Here is a 17,687-nt window from a genome sequence, read left to right as displayed (position 1 = left end):
ACAGAGAATTCCTAGCTGAGGAAGTCCCTTCTTTACCAGTACAGTTTGATCCCTTCTTTGCAAATTATACTCATAGAAAATTACCTAAAGCAGAGCCAAGATAGAAGAATAAAGGCAGCTACTTGCCTTAAATTCTTTAATTTCCCTTCAAATATCTTAAAATAATGGCTCCAAACAAATGCTAAAGCAGCAGAACCCACAAAAAGGTGGAGCAAAGCAATTTTCCAGCATAGGATAAAATGGAAGGTTGGCAAGAAAGGTCTGTTGCACCAAGGTGAAAGTGGACCACAGTCCAGCACAAGCTGCACCCATAGCCCTGACCCGAGCAAACCAGGAAAAGGCCCCATGTCACTGAATTCATGTCAGCAGACAGCTTCCAGAGCTCTCAGTCCATAGACAGCAAGGAAATCAAACAGCACTGAAGCAAGACTCTACTGCTTTACTCATACTCAGACCAGGGTCAAAAACCCTAGATGAGAGTCCCAGGCCTAGACACATCTCTGGAACATCACAGCTTGTAGCCACAATTGAAGATTATCTTCCAAACAGTTCCAAGTCCAACAAAGAGTACTTTTGGTCATTCAGATCAGAGCATAGTCTGGAGAGTAATAAGCATACCTTTCCTTAGATCTAACCCCATGAAAGAACTGAAAACTTACAGGTCTCTAGAAATATCTCTGAAAATAGCTGCGAAAACTCTGAAGCTTTGGACAGTGCTCCCTCCATTCTGGAAGCAGAGCCTTATTTTGATAAAGAGTTAAAAGACAAGTAATAGGCTGGGGAAATAAGTAAACAACAGGAAAAGATTCTCAGAAGATTCTGAGTAGAACATAACAAAGTTAAAGGTCCCACAACCAAAACCTCCAAGAAAAATATGAATTGGTCTCAGGCCATGAAGATGTCAAAAAGGAATTTGAAAATCAAGTAAGAAAAGAAGAGGAAAAATTGAGAAGAGAAATAAGGGATGCAAAAAAAAAAATCATGAAAAACAAGTTATATTGGTAAAGGGGATGAAAAATACTGAAGAAAATAATACCTTAAAAACAAACTAAGCCACGTTGTAAAAGAAGTACAAAAAGTCAATGAGGAGAAGAATGCCTTGAAAAGTAGAACTGGCCAAGAGGAAAGAGATATACAAAAATTCATTAAAGAAAAACTTTAAAAAGTAAAATTGTACTAATGGAAAAAAAAGATGGAAAAGCTCACTGAAGAAAATAATTCCTTAAAAATTAGAAAAGAGAAAATGGAAACTAATCACTTTATGAGAAATTAAGAAATAATAAAACAAAACCAAAAGAATGAAAAAAATAAAAGACAATGAAATATCCCATTAAAAAAAACTGACCTAAAAAGTAGACACAGGAGAGACAATTTAAAAATTGTTGGACTAACTGAAAGCCATGACCAAAAATAGAACCCAAACATTATCCTTCAAGAAATCGTCAAAGAAAATTACCCTAATATTCTATGACAAGAAGGTAAAATAAAAATTAAAAAAAATCCATCAATCACTTCTGAGAAAAGATCCCAAAATGAAAATTCAGAGGAATATTATAGTCAAATTCCAGAGCTCCTGTGTCAAGGAGAAAACACTGCAAAAAAAGCAGCTAGAAAGAAACACCTTCTTGGAGCCACAGTCAGGATAACACAAAATTTTACAGCTTCTACATTAGTGATTTGAAGGGCTTGGAATATGATATTCTGGAGGGCAAAAGATGTAGTATTACAGTCAAGAATCACCTACCCAGCAAAATTGAGTGTAATCAATCCTTCAGGGGGAAAAATTGAAATTCAATGAAATTTCAAGAATTCTTGATGAAAAGACCAGAGCTGAATAAAAATATTGTTTTTCAAATACAAGACTCAAGAGAAACATAAGAAGGTAAACAGGAAAGGGACTTAATAAGATTAAACTATTTACATTCCAATATAAGAAGATGATACTTCTAACTCATAAAAATTTTCTCATTATTAGGGAAGTTAAAACAATTATATATAGACAAAAGGCATAGGTACTAATTAAATAAGAAGAGATGATATCTAAAAAATAAAATTAAGAGTGACAGAGTAGGGTGTACTGAGACACAAGAAAAAGGAGAGGTAGAATGGAGTAAATTATGACACATAAAAGAGGCAAGAAAAAGCTTTAAAATGGAGTAGAAGAAGGAGGAGGAAAAGAGAGTGAGTGAATCTTATCATCAGAAATGATTCTAAGAGGAAATAGCATATATACTCAAATGATTATAAAAATTTATCATACCCCAAAATAGTAGGAAGGAAAAAGGATGGGGAGGGAGGTGATAGAAAGAAGAGCAGATTAGGGGAGGGGATAGTCAGAAGCAAAATATTTTTGAGTAAGCATAGGGTGAAAGGAGACAGAGAAAATGATAAATGGGAAATACTGTTAGCAAGAATAATTGTGGGGGGAAAACATTTTGAAGGAAGTTTCTCTGATAAGGTTTAATTTCTCAAACATATAGAGAATGGAGTTAAATTTATAAAAGTAAGACCCATTACCCAATTGATAAATGATCAAAAGATATGAACAATTTTCAGATGAAGCAATCATAGCTTCCTACATCCATGTAAAAAAATGTTCTAACTCATTATTGATTTAAGAAATTCAAATTAAAACAGTTCTGAAGTATTACCTCACACCTATGAGATTGGTTAATAAGACAAAAAAGAAAATGACAAATGTTGGAGGGGATGTGGAAAAATGAGAAATTAATGTACTGTTGGTAGACTTGTGAACTGATTCAACCATTCTGCAGAGCAATTTGGAACTATGCCCAAAGGACTATAAAGCTATAAATAACTCTTTGACCTAACATATCCACTACTAGGTCTATATCTCAAAAGAGATTAAAAAACAAAAAGGAAAAGAAACCATATGTACAAAATATTATAGCAGCTCTTTTGGGGGCAAAGAACTGGAAACTGAAGGGTTGCCCATCTGTTGGGGAATGGCTGAATTAATTGGTGGTACGTAAATATGGTGAAATACTACTGTGATATAAGAAATCAGCAGCAGGATGCTCTCAGAAAAACCTGGAAAGACTTCTGTGAGTTAATGCAAAGTGAAATATACTGTGTACAAAGTAACAGCAATATTGTAAGATGATAGCTATGAATAACGTAACTAGACAAATTTGAAGGAGTTATGATGAAAAAATAATTTCTATATTAGAGAAAGAACTGATGATGTCTGAATGAAAAACTGAAGCATACTTTTTAAAGTTTATTTTTCTTGAGCAGTTTTTTGGTCTATTTTTTCATAATATAATTGTTATAGAAATGTTTTGCAAGATTATACACGTATAATCTACACTAAATTGCTTGCATTGTCATTATGGGGGCAGAAAAGGAGAAAGGGAGAGAATCTGGAACTCAAAGTTTTAAAAATGAACATTAAAAATTGTTTTCATATGTAACTAGGGGAAAATAAAATAATATACAAAAAATTAAATAAGTTACCTAGAACACTGAGAATTGTCTAGAACCTGAGGGTTCCACTGATATCTTTCAAGATATAAGTCAAATCCCACCTATCTCTCCACCTAAAAACGGCATCCCTTTTCAGAACTTCTTTCATATACTCTTGTGTATTTTGTACACATTTAATTTTTTATATGTTGTCTTTAAATTTGAAGGCAAGGACTAATTTTTTGAGTTTCTTTGTATAATTGCCATTTAGTATGTACCTGGCACACAGTAGGTACTTAAATGTTTGTTGGCTATATTGGGGAGCTTGTGACTTGCCTAGGATCATACCGTCAACATGTGTGAGAGATGGGAATTAAAAGCAGGTATTACCATCTTCAAGGCCAGCTCTCAGTTGGCACAAAGTAAATGCTTAATAAATCTCTGGATTGAATCTCTAGCTTTATTTAATACAACCCATGTCCCAAATTAGACTCCAAGTTATTTCCCAAATATCATATCTCACTTGGCCTCCATCTTCTTACACAAGCTTTTTTCTATACTGGCAATGTCTTCGTTCCTTATCTCTCTGAATTCTCATTTTCCTTTGAGGCCCAGGTCTCAAGCTATGTCCTATGAGAAGTCCTCCATGACAGTCTTAGCTACTAAGTATTGTCTCTTTCCTCAAATATTTTTTTCTAGAAACTTTGTTTACATATTAAAACTATGTAATTTAAACTTTCCTGACAAATTGGGCTATGATAGCATAAATACTCCCAACCAGGGAGATGAAGTAGGTCTAGAAAAATCAGATTAACTCACTACAAGTAAACAAATGTTATTTTTCATATAGAAATTTGCCTGGCAGCCAATAGAAATTCACCAAATTTCACCATCTCTCTTCCTCCTCAAATTGGATTCACTGGTTACTGATATTCTAACCAACTGATTAACTCATCAGATGAATCTAGGCAAGACAGGTGGCATGTGACATAGTACATGTAATTCAACTCAATCTTCAATAGTTTATCAAATATTCCTTGTGAATATTGATGAACTAACAAAGTCAATCAGGAAGAGAACTATGGACATTGTTTTTAACACTTAGATCAGGTTTCTCTCACCTACAAAGTGCCAAAAATGCTACTTATTACTTTCCTCTTCTCTGAAATCAGATCCTCTACACGTAAATCACAGTACAATCTAGAAATAATGAAGAGGAAACAAATAAGACTACAATTCCTATGGAATGAATGGCAACTTCAGAAGAAAAGAGTTGTGTGTTTCAGTATAATATTGAAATGGAATATGTATATGCCTGAAGTTGGAGAAGGGGATAGACTATAATAATAGATTTTATCCTTCCCATCACCAAACTCACCAAATACTATTGAACTGCATGCAGATATTTGACACTTAATTTTTCATATTAGAAGAGGAAACTGCAGGTGACACAAGCTATTTACCATGTTCTCACTATCACTGAGTTTCCTAAAAGGTTTGCATGTTTACTAGTTGTTGAAGAGATACTGTGCAAGTTTTGCTATTTCGCTTATGTTTTTTTACCATGCAGAGTACACAATTTTCCTTAGAAAGTTTCTTAAGCTCTGGTTATATATTTATTTGTTTGTTTGCTGAAGCAACTGGGACTCACCCAGGGTCACATAGCTAGGAAGTGTTAAGTGTCTGGGGTAACATTTGAACGCAGGTCATCCTGACTTCTGGGCTGGTGCTCTATCCACTGCACCACCTAGCTGCTCCCTCTCTGTTTATTTTTAATAGCTTCTGTGCTACCTAGAGTCATACTGGTACTTCTAAAAAAGTAATTCAAAATTAATACAAAAGAGGAAAATAATCACACAGAGGGACTGAAGATCTAAAATCCTATAGAGAAAGAAAAGTTTCATATAGCTACCAAATAAGACAATATTCAATTTCAGTTTCCATGAATAAAATATTGGGGTTAAGATTTTTAAAAGGCTTACAGACATTTAAGTTAAAGTAGGACTTTGAACAAAAACTACTTTTTAAAATTATCTTAATGACAAAGTAAGCATATAGAAAGAGAGAAAAAAAGAATGAGAAAAACAAGAAATAAAGAAATAGAAGAAAAATGAGAGAAAAAATGAATTACAGAATGTTAGAGCTAGAAGGGAATTTACTAACAAACTCATGTTACATATGAAGATATTGAGGTTTAGAAAGGCAGCATCAAATATAAAGTCTATGGAACCCATACAGCCCCAAACACTCCCAAGTATTGCCCAAACCCAGATTAAAATGTAATTAGTAAATATTTAACTAAATAAGTCATTATGTGGCATGCAGCAATCCTTTTGTAATATTTTTGCTGTTGTTCAATTATTTCAGTCATCTCCAATTCTTTGTGACTCCATTTGGGGCAAAAAAGATTAAGTGGCTTGTTCAAGGTCACTCAACTAGGTCTCAGTATCTGAGACCAGATTTGAACTTAGAAAGAGAAGCTGTACTGACTCTACTCTATCCCCTGTACTACCTAGCCACCTGACTAATGTTTAGTGACTCACTATTATGTGAGTTCAATATCACAAGTCTAGGGCATACAGCCAATTAATAACAGATGTAGGACTAGAATCTCTTGTCTCCTGATTTCTAATCCAACAGTTGTTCTTATTACAATACTAAAGAGAAAAGAATTCTAGAACAGAAAATGATAGCAATTTATTCTAAATTTATATGGCTCAAAAGGCCTGTATTTATAATTTCATGGGAGAGATTAGATTCCCCTTTCCTGATGAGGTTGTTACCCTTTTAAGAAGAAAAATCTCTCTTTCAATTCAACTGCTTGGCATTTCATATATATTTGTTTATAGCACAATAATTTTAGGATAACTAGATTTTTTTTAGCAAATTTGATATTCTACCAAAAGCTAGCAAAATATACTTTAAGTTTAATTTGTGGTCCACTCCACTATTTTGAAACAACTGTTGGGCAATGTTTCCAAATGGTTATTTCATCTAAAAACAAGCTGTATTTCAGTCACATTTGGTATATGGTGGGGAGATTACAGAAACATGTGATTATATGAATTACCATTAGAGGACTTAAGACACAGAAGAGAAATCTGTGATCATAAAGTCAGTCAATAGCAGTTGCAAATAAGACTTACAAATCCATACTCCTAATTTTTGTAATTAATCAAATAAAAATACAACCATGAATCATTTTATCAAGTAGAAAAAAATATTAAACCACATGCCAACTATCTTTACTCTGTCCAGAAAATTATATTGCCATAATAATAAAGTTCAAAATGATTCAAATAAAGTAATTAATAAGTAGTTTCTAACATATCAAGAATAAAAAAAGAAATTTCATTTCAAAGAAACCATCTTCTTTCTTTCTTACCTGTAATTGAGTAGTGTGGGTAATGCCTTCAAAAATTTCTTGACAATGAAACCTTCCTGGAAGAAATTTTAAAACAAAGAATTACTTTCGTTTTAGAATACTGATATAGGATATTTAATATCAGCTGAACATTTTAATTTGAAAATTTAAATAAGTCATTGCTTTGAATTATTTTAAAATGAGAAATTCTAATGAGATGAACAGAAATCACTGTGGACTAATAATAATAAAAAAAGTTTCTATAACCATTTATCATATAATATTGTCTTAAGAACATTGATTTGCCAGTGAATTTGTGCATCAAAATGGACCCTTATGAATATGTATGTTCCAAAAATAACAGAAGTTAATGCCCCAAGCCTAAACTCTATTTTGCAGGACTGTCAAGATATGGAGGAGAGGGAGAAAATGAGGAATGAAGTCATCTTGTCACTTTTTTTCAAGAGATTAAATATATTCTGACATTTTTCAGTGGCACTTAGCAGTCACAGAGGGACATTTCTTCCTTTCCCTCTCAGAATTACATTTGATTCTACTGACATATAAGGAAGCAACCAATTATAAGTCTGGGCAAAATGGCAGCAACAATAATGATGCTAATAACAATAAATTGTATTGATAGAATGTTTCAGGGTATGAAAATATTGTCTCACATCTATGGGTTTTTGCAACTAGAAACTTAGGAAAAAAGATACCAAATTTCAATTTTCTCAAAAATTTCTGGTGACTAGCAGTAAGTCTTTCTCATGAAGTCCTAAAGAAAATCATAGGACTCATCCTTCTGGTTGGCAAATGAATTATTACACATTTGGAAAAAGTATGCTTAAGACCTGTCACTTCTCCCACAGAGATATTCATTCAAACTTGCCAATTCTGACTTGGTCACTATAGGGAAACAATTCCTCATAACCTTACTGTTCTTGGCAAGGAAAAAAAAAATTGAGCATTTCATCTTGTAACTGAAGAAAGTGGTCACATATCAATTAAATTTTAAACCTGCTCTAAAGTATTTGTAAGTTTCACATAATCATAGAAACAGCATTAAAGATTATGGAGACAAAACAACTTTGAGAAAGCGTCCGCTTCTGATGATTTTTTGTGCATTATGTATTTATGCTCCTTAAATTCCCTCAGCGAGATTTTATCTTAGAAGCAAAGTCACCTATTACTCTGACTCACAACAAAACAATGCTATGTTTCTCTCTAAAGCAACTAACTTCCAAAAATTAACTTTATTTTCAATACTGTAAAAACCGCTGCTCTCTTTACTTAGATCTTCTTGTTGAGATATTTCCTATATAGGATCATACTATCTTAAATGACTTCATGTTCTCAATAGAATAATAAATAAAAATAAGCCAAATATTATCTTACAGAGAAATACAGATTTACAAAATTGAATAAAAATCACACTTTTCCATCCTAATATTATTTTTTCAACATATGTCCCAACAAGGATATTATAGAAGAAAATTGTTTTATATTCCTCTTATCGTTCAATTATTTCACTTGTGTCTGATTCTCTGTGACCTCATTTGGGGTTTTCTTGGTAATAAGTGGTTTGCCATTTCCTTCTCCAGCTCATACAGATGAGGAAACTGAGGAAAATAGGGTCAAGTGATTTGCCCAGAGTCATATAGCCAGTAAGTGTTTGAAGCTGAATTTAAACTCAGGTCTTCCTGAATCCAAATCCAATACTCTATCCACTGTGTCATCTAGCTGCCCTAGAATTACATTAGATGGTGACTTAAAAGATTAGGCATACCTTAGCTTCCATTATTGGCTATTTATGTATCTTTCACTCACAAATCCCCTTTGAATAAACATATTCATAACATGAGACAATGAATCTCAAGAGTTGGACAGAAGCTTAGCATATACTTAGTATAGCCTGAACCAAGCCAAAAATCCTTCTATAATCTTTAACATCCTCAATTTTCCCTTGAGGATCTCAAATAAAAGTTAACCTACTGGGAACAGCTAAGTGGCCCAGTGGATAGAGCACCAGCCCTGAAGTCGGAGGAACTGAGTTCAAATATAGTCTCTGTTAATACTTCCTGGCTGTGTGACCCGGGGCAAATCACTTAATTCCAATTGGTTTAGCATAAAAAAAGTTAACCTACTTACTCCCTAGGTAATCCATTTCACTTCTGGATGGTTCCAATTATTAGGAAGCTTTTTTTATATCAAAATGAACTTTTCCACTCCTACCCCCTTCCTGTTTCTCTTAAAGTTTCATAAAACAAATTTAATTTCTCTTTGATATAATAATTCTTCTTCAAAAAGTTGACAGTAAATAGCATGTCCAGAGCCATAATTAGAATTTTACAACACAAGCAAAAACAGTTGATCTAAGGAGATTTGGGGAGTGAAAGTAAGGTGATCACACATCAGTGGTTGCATTAAGGATACTCTGTAGATGTAGCCAAGCTGAGAGAGGGTGAGTAGCTTTTTAAGAGTTTAATCCCCCTTCCCTCAGGGACTGATAGCACCCAAAACTGAACATAATGCCTCAGATGCAGTATATTTATATACCAGAATATCACCTAGTTTGTTCAAAGCCCACTCTCTCTCCTCTCCTAGTCTAAGACTGTATTAGTTTCTTTGGCTGCCATATTACACTGTTGACCTATATTAATCTAGAAGTCTACTAAAATGCCTAAATCTTTTTTTCCCCACATTGTCTTTAGTCTAACTGTACCTTTCCCACACTATGCTAGTGAATAAATATTACCTCAGCTTTATAAATTTGCACTTACCCTTATTAATTTTTGTTCAACATGTTTTTATTGTATACTCAACAATTATCAAATATGAACATTTTAACATACAAAAAAAAATTTAAAAGAAGCCCCCTATTGAATTTTATCTTGTGAGATAGCCTACTCTGGATCCTGACTTTTGTTATTCAGTATGTTAACTAATACTCCTAACTAAAAATTTGATAAGTATGCCTTTTATTTTTTCATCATGTTACTGATTTTTTAAAATGTTAGCTAATACAGGGTCAAAAAATAATTATGTTCAGTTACAGCCATTAAAGACTACTTTTTGGCTCCCAGACATAGTGGTATTACCAATATCAGTCTGGGATAATGAGTTTTACAATTTGTTCTCTACTGCATAAAACAGAACTTCCTACTTTTTGTTTTAACTTTAATTCACTCTCAAGTTCTGAGAAGTATCTATTTTACTGAGATGGATGTGACAGAGCTAAAATTTTCTCTGATTATATGAGTGAAACTCTATATAAGCTGATGATCCATTACTGACACCTATGGTCAACATTGTTCTGCCCTGGCATTTAAAGATCCACTTGCAAGACAGAAGTAGATACTAGGGAAAGAATAAATTAATAAGTCCCAGAAAGAAAAGAGAGATAGATGGTTGCAGGAAAACTGACTCCCAACATAGAGGCCACAGTCACAGTTAGAGCTGAAGTTAGAGCTGAAAGTGACCTTAGGGATCAATTCATCTAATCTCCTCATTTTAACAAGCAGGAAACAGACCCAGAGAAGATTAAATGACTTGACTGAGACAATTTAGTTAGTAGTAGAAGTGGGAATGTGCACTGTATACAGAATGAATTGAATGTTTGTTTGGCTTTTTTTCCTGGCTAATAAAAGGACATTAAAATTGATTTAAATCAACTTAAAATTTAAAATGACACAATGTATCTGGTCAAACTGAGACTTATTGAAGACCCTACCTTAAAAAAAAACCCAAGATATCCCATTTTATCCAGGACCCTCTCCAGATGGCCCTGTATATCAGATGGCTCTGGAGGAGAAAGTAAGGCAGGTAACCTTTGCACAGCCCTCCCTCCTTTAAATTCAATTCATTTGAAAGTCAAGGCATCACTTCCCTTGCTGGTCCTCTTCAAGAACAAAGGACAAATAACAATACAAGATACTTAATTATTGTAGACATTTTGGACTTCTGGTCATTTTCCTTGTGAAATGGTTCCAGTCTGTTTCCTTGTAAAGAGGGTTGTGGTCCCTTTAAGAAACTGTATTACCTATTGATCTGAAATTCCTTTCAGATTCTGAGGCATATCCTCCCCAGTCAAGTTGTCTTTCCAGGATGCCAGAGCCTTTGATTCAATTACAAATCCTGGTCAAAAGGCATCCCTTTGAATTCCAATAGGAGACTTGGGCTTGTCCCAGCCCCCCTGGTTCTGATATGCTCAGGCTCTCCCAGCCCCCACTACACTCAATATAAAAGAGCCAAACTAAAATCCTCTCTTTGCAAAGGTTCCAAACATGCCAGCTATGCCATGCTTGGGATGCCAAGGTCCTCTGTCCACTGGAACATTCTTTTCCAGTGTTATCTGCTCTTTATCTTCACCTAGTTCCCTAACCAAACTTTATGCCTCTCTGTCAGGATTTCTAACCTTACTTCCCAATTCTTATAATTAATATCTTTGATCAATCTAGGTTTTGGGGTCTGTAAATTGCTTTACAGAGAATCTCTGTGCCGCCATAAGGGAGTCCCCAAAACTCCCTACCCTTGCACTGAATCCCAAGGGGTACAGAGGAGCCAAACCTCTCTCTTTGGTTCCCTGAACCCCGAACCTGCCACTAGATTTTATCATTTAACTCCCTGACCACCCGAAGCCCTAATCTCATTTTGGTTCTTTAAATCTAAACTTTATTACTTATACCCACTAACAATAATGTAATGGGTTTAAATTAAAAAAGACCTGGGTTCAATTCCTGTCTCAGACACTTTAGTAGCTTTGTGATTCTGGGTAAGTTATAGAATTTCTCTGGGCCTCTGTTAAATCATCTGTAAAATAAGAGTGCTGGACCCTATGACTTCTAAGGTTTCTTCCAGCTCTATACCTAAAAAAGAGTCATGGGCTTCTTAAGGAAGCAATAGGATAGGGAAGAAATAAGGAAGCTACAACCCATTCTGCAGTGAATCTTAAATGAGGGGAAACCAGTTAAAAATTTAGTTGCAACAACAGAAAAGCACACATCGATTAAATCTCCTTAGAGTTTTAGGAAAGAGGAACAGAAGTGGACCAACAGAAAACAGGCCTGGAACTGCAGAGGATCCTTTGAGGATTTAATTGACATGAGGCTGTACTTCCCCATAATCTCCTTGTAGTATTTTTGAATTCTCTAAACACTGCCAAATTGTCCTTGCTCATTCCATTAGCCATTTTATAGAATTCCTTGATGTGTCTTCTTCATTTAAGCAAAAGCAAACTTCTTTTTCTTGATAATACTGTTTGAAATAACCTTCTAATTTTTATAATCCCTAAAATGAGAACAAATTAAAACTTCCTTCTCTCCATGTTTTGCACATTCTAGTATTCTCTTCCTCCTCCTCCTCTTCTTTTTTATTTTCTTCCTCCTTCTCTTTCTCTCTATCCCTCCCTTCCTTCCTTGTGTGTGTGTGTGTGTGTAAATGAAGTTCCTGAGATTCATCCATTTGAAAACTCTTATCCTGTTAATTCTCTCTGTGTACACAAATAACATTCTCTTAACCAAAACACATACTTATTACAGCACAGGGGGGCACATTATTTAAAAGGCTAGATATTTGAAATATAAATTTATCTGTTCAACAGAGGGCTCCCATATTCCTTGCAATTCATGAGATATAGTAAGCACTAAGAAAATACCTATTGATAGACTTAAAGAACCAGGTCAAAGTCCAACTCTGATATTTTTTATCTGGTTACTTCAGTTTGCTCATCTGCAAAATGAGAGGATTGGACTAGCTAGCTTCTGTGTTCCTTCCATTTCAGCTCAAGGTATGTGAGATTTGTCTGAGATTCAAAGTGAAATAACTTGCCTATGATTCCATACCTAATCAGTGTTAAGAGGCAGGCTTATATTTGGCCCTCCTGACTGAAATTAAACTCTCTAGCCATTATGCCACATCTTTGTCATGTCAGAGGAAAGTTCTGTGGTCAAGCAAATTCCTTGCCCAAAGCAGGCTAAAACTTTTCATGATCTAAAAACTAACTAGATTAGATAGATAGATAGATAGATAGATAGATAGATAGATAGATAGATAAACAAACATACAAGATGCCCAGAGATTAAGTGACTTGCTTAAACACAAGTCTTTGGATCATAGATGTAGAATAGTGTTTCTTAATGTGAAGCCCACACACCAGGTACAAGGGGGAATCTCAGGGAATATCTGAACTTGGATGGGGGGAATGTTATTTTCACTTTTCCTAACTTCTAAATGAAATTTAGTATTTATTGTGAATGTAAGCAACAAACCACAACAGCAGTAGGTTCAACAAGATTGACAATGACAGTGATGATATACGAAAAAATGTTAAGAACCCATGGTTTTGAGCTACTGTGGCTCACCTCTCATTTTACAGAGGGGGAAACTGAGGACTGAGAAAGGTAAGTGATTTGTCCCTAAATATCATAGTGGGCTTTGAACACAGATCCTTTAACTTCAGAATTACAGGTTCTTCTATATCATATTGCCTCCTCTAAATCCAGGTACTCTACTACACTAAGCTGCCTATGTAGCTTCTTGAAAAAGAGTGCCATTATTAAAACTGCAGGGTCAGTCAATCAAATAATAAATATTTATTCAGAGACTACTATGTGCCAGGCACTACACTATGCATAGAACCTTTATAAAGAAGGCAAGAGGCAGTCAGTGTTCTTGAGGGCTCTAGGTGACTTTTGCATAAAACCTTTCAATTCAAATGCAAACAAGGAAATTTGCCAAGCAGGTGCACATGCAGCAAACACACAACATTCAGGGCTAAGAAGGGGGAAAAGGTAACTTCTCATTTAGGGTATTGTATTCAAAATGCAATTTACAATCAATTCAAAACACCCAAATCCATCCGCTGTATGACTTAAAATATCACAGGGTTCTTTTTAATTTCAAACATTGTTTGCTAAGGCAGTTAGCATTTGATTTCAGCATTAATTGACTTTTTCACAGGATGTCATTTAAAATGTCATAAGTTTTATATCATTGCACTGGCACATCTCTGGTAATAGAAAGAATCCTCAATCAAAGTTTTGAATCAAGCTCTTTATTTCTCCAAAACATCAGATCATCAAAAGCTACAGAATATTATCTATAGCTTGTTCATTGATTCTTTATGTATACAAAGAACTGACTTCTAGAAATAGGGAATAAGTGGGGAGGACTGACCACTGACCCAGGAAGAAAGATTCTGAAGACACCTAGCCCTAAAATGGGCTGGAGAAAGACAGGACCTAAGACTCTTCCTTTCCCTGTAGTTACATCAATTACTTCTCTGATCTAAACCTGATGATTTAGTTCCAGATTTTCTAAAGCAGAAAATGGTAGTTCTTTTAAAAATATGGAAAACCTCCAAAGATGGAAGGGGAAGAAAGCTTCCTACTATTCAAAGTAGTGCCATAAAGTTTTCAATTCATTTTAGGAGGCCTAGGATCAGAGACTTAGAATTGAAAGGTCATCTAAACCAATCTCTTCATTTTATAGATGAGAAAATAGAGTTTAAAGGACTCCCCAGGTTACTGAAGTAATAATCAGTAGATAAAAGTTGTGAAACCACTCAAATCTTTGACTCCAAATCTAGTATTCTTCCTCTGCATAATGTCCCTTCATCCTTGAAAAAGCTTCTCCTGGAGCTTTCAAAACTTTTAAATTTTGGATTCCTAACTCAATCCCCAATTCCCTGGAACTTTACCTTCCTTGAATCTTGCCTTTCTTAAAATTTCTGCGCTTCAAGATTACTGACTTGACCTCCCAGCCTTAAATGACCAAAAATACCTCAGTCAAATTTGTCTATTGCCCACAACCACCCATGATTACTTAAGCCTCAATCCTAGCAACAAAGAACATAGTTCTGACTAGCCTAGCATTCTACCTATGAATAGGTCAGTGAAGTCTAAGGAGATAGAAAAGGTTGATTCTAAAAGAAGTCTTTCAGTCTTTTAAAAAATGATTCAATACCAAAAAAGAGTTGCATTATTTTATATGGTTCACTGCTTAAAGGAGTTATTGTTCTCTGTTGCTAGTCTGGGATTTAAAATTTTTCTTGTTTGGAAAGTCCTGCCAGAATTTATTTGGTTTTTCTTTGGGAACTATCATGGGCTGCATGGTTCCTATGGAATGGTTACAGTTCCATCATTCCTCCAATGTGGGAATACCTTTCTTATAAAGATGATTTTTGTAAAGAAATGGGGGATAGCTTTCAAAAACTTGAGTGTTACAATCTGAGTTGGTGGCTTTAAATTTATACACTAAGAAAAAGATTACAATTTAATTAAAGTCACCATTTCCAGTATATTAGTTTTAAAAAAATACTCTTCCTTTCCCACTCCTAAAATAAACTCTACAATTTGGTTATTTTTAAAAATCACTTCTTAAGAGTCAATACGGAATTTGTAAATATGTAATGTGAAATGTGAAATTTGGATTAGAAATAAAAATACATCCATTATTAGACACCTAATTCTACTTGGAGAAAACTCTCAAGGTTCAGGTATGCAACAATTTTTTTTTAACTTCCTTTAGTCCATAAATAAATGATCATGGTTAAGTGAAACCTAATTTTCCTTTTGAGAAAAATTTCATTTAAGTCACTCATTTAGAAAGCAGTTCAAGTAATGTACTTTGTCCTTGGAAATTGACCTTGTCTTATTGTAGGAAATGATTACCATCAACTTGGTTCTATTTCTGAAGGTTCCCCTACATTACTTTATTACTTACAAATATATTGGGTCAGCTTTCCTGGGTTATGGGCACAAAAGCAAAAAAGTTCTTATGAATATGAAAAATGACAACAGAAGAAGTAGGCTATTAATATGTATAATAATGAACGTTAATATTATTAATATAATATGGCATGTGCTTAAAATGGCATGATGTTGAAATAAGAAGTCACCTGGAAACCTTGAAAAAGTTATGTGGGCAATGGTTTTATTTCAGTAAGGAGAGAATCATCTTCTGTCTAATTCTATTAAGTTTGAAGGATCATTTAAATTATGTTAGTTAAATTAATGAAAGCAAAGTTTCCTTTAAACTTTGGAGTTGTAAGACCAAAAACTCTAGGCACACCTTTTGTTGGCACAAAGAAAGTTAAACTTTGTCCAGAAGGTAAAAGGCTTATGACTTGAGACAAAAAAAAGTTCAACCCTCTCTACCCTCAAATTCTACCATCAATCTGTCATGCTCACCCTCTGATACTCCAAAAGTGTTTCAGAATATAATGAAAGAATAAATAGGGCTGTCTTCTCAGGCTCCATTTTCTTAAGACAGAAGCAATGCAGTCATGTATCTTTCCCCAAGTCTCCTGAAAACAAGTGATTCATGGGAGTATTTGGAGTAAAGAATAAGAACAGGCAAGCACTAGGCAAAATTCAAAAGGACTGATCTCTCATTCTACTGTTCTCTCATCTACTGTTGCTTCCCTATTTTCAGGTCTTCAATTCTAATGTACTAATCTATGGGTCTAAAGGCTTTGAAAAATTCTATATAAGGGGGCAAAACCAATATGGGAGAGAGTAGACAGGTCTTTATCTGAGCTATTCATGGTGTCCCTCAAATAAACACCAGAGAAAGCCTCTGAACTGGTTTTGTAGTGACAGGACCCACAAATATTTGGAGTATAACACATTTACAGCAGAAGATATTTTGGAAGAACTTCAGAAAAAGTTGAGCTGGATGGGGAGTGAGGTAGAAGAGCACAGGCACAGCACAGGTTCCTAGGGCAGTGGGGAGTCCACACACTGGGGAAATCTACCAGGAGGCTCTCAGCTAAAACATAGCAGCATTGGCTACTCTGTCCTCGTTAGAAGCCAACACATTAGCAAATTAGCTGTGAGACATTCAACACAAATACCTAAGGCAAATAGAGAGACTCTCAACCCCATAATAACATGGTACCTGGCCACACCTATCCAGAACAGGAGGAATACCAGCATTACCAGCCCCAGAGCAGCATGGACAGAAGCTGGGGACAATTTTCTCTTTGCCCTAAGAGCAAACCTCAAACTTTAAAAATGAGCAAAAAAAAAAAACAAAAAAAACAAAAAGAGCTCTGACCATAGATACTTTTATAGAGATCAGACCTCAAACCCTGATGATACTAAAGGCAAATCATCTCCAGATGAAGCCCCAAAGGATGCCATGAGTTGGTCCCTATCTCACAAGGCTCTTTTGGAAGAATTTAAAAAGGACCTTAAAAAGAATAGAAGGAAAATGGAGAAAAGAAATGAGAATATTGCAGGAAAGTTTGAAAAAGGAAACAGAAATTATTTGAAGAAAACTTTAAAATTGATTGAGTGAAATGGAAAAATCATATAACTCCTTACAAAATAGACTTGACAAAATAGAAAAAGCATATAACCCCCTACAAAATATATTTGAAGAGGAAAAGGAATTCTACTGGAAGAAGAGGAAAATGGAATTAAAATGGGGTAAATTACATATCATGAACAGACAAAAAGACCTGTTACAATTGATGGAAAGAAGGGAGAGGGATGAGCATTGTGTGAATTTCACTGTCATCAGACTTGGGTCAAAAAGAGAAAATCAGACATATTTAGCATCACAGAGAAACTTGTCTCCGCCTATGGGAAGGAGGAGGTGAAAGATATAAGAAAGAGGGAAGGGCTATAAAATGTGAGGGATATTTGAGAGAAGTGGTAGTCAGAAGCAAAATATTGGGGAGGAGCAAAAAGGGGAAAAGAAAGAGAAAAGTACAACTAGGAAAAAAACATGATGGCAGAAAATATAGTTATTAATTTTAACTGTGAATGTGAATGGGATAAACTCTCTCATAAAACAGAAGTGGATAACAGATTAAATTAAAAGCCAGAATTCTACCATATATTGTTTACAAGAAAACACATTTAAAGCAGAGTGACACATTCTGAGTGAAGAT

At 34.7% G+C, this 17,687-nt stretch overlaps 1 protein-coding gene across 10 annotated transcripts in view; it reads right to left on the bottom strand.

Moving 5' to 3' along the window:
* APBA2 (amyloid beta precursor protein binding family A member 2) overlaps positions 1-17,687 on the bottom strand; it is a 384,993-nt gene that overhangs the window by 206,546 nt on the left and 160,760 nt on the right. For 6 of the 10 annotated variants that reach the window (XM_074294973.1, XM_074294972.1, XM_074294981.1 and 3 more), the window contains one exon: positions 6,812-6,867. The gene's annotated coding sequence lies outside the window, so the exon portion shown is untranslated. Of the gene's footprint in view, positions 1-4,547; positions 4,627-6,811; positions 6,868-17,687 lie in introns of all 10 variants that reach the window. The other 4 variants (XM_074294978.1, XM_074294979.1, XM_074294980.1 and 1 more) reach the window with 1 other exon arrangement.

The sequence above is a fragment of the Sminthopsis crassicaudata genome, chromosome 2 (assembly GCF_048593235.1).
Source record: "Sminthopsis crassicaudata isolate SCR6 chromosome 2, ASM4859323v1, whole genome shotgun sequence".
NCBI classification, from domain to species: domain Eukaryota; kingdom Metazoa; phylum Chordata; class Mammalia; order Dasyuromorphia; family Dasyuridae; genus Sminthopsis; species Sminthopsis crassicaudata.
This window is presented reverse-complemented; position numbering and strand designations above follow the sequence as displayed.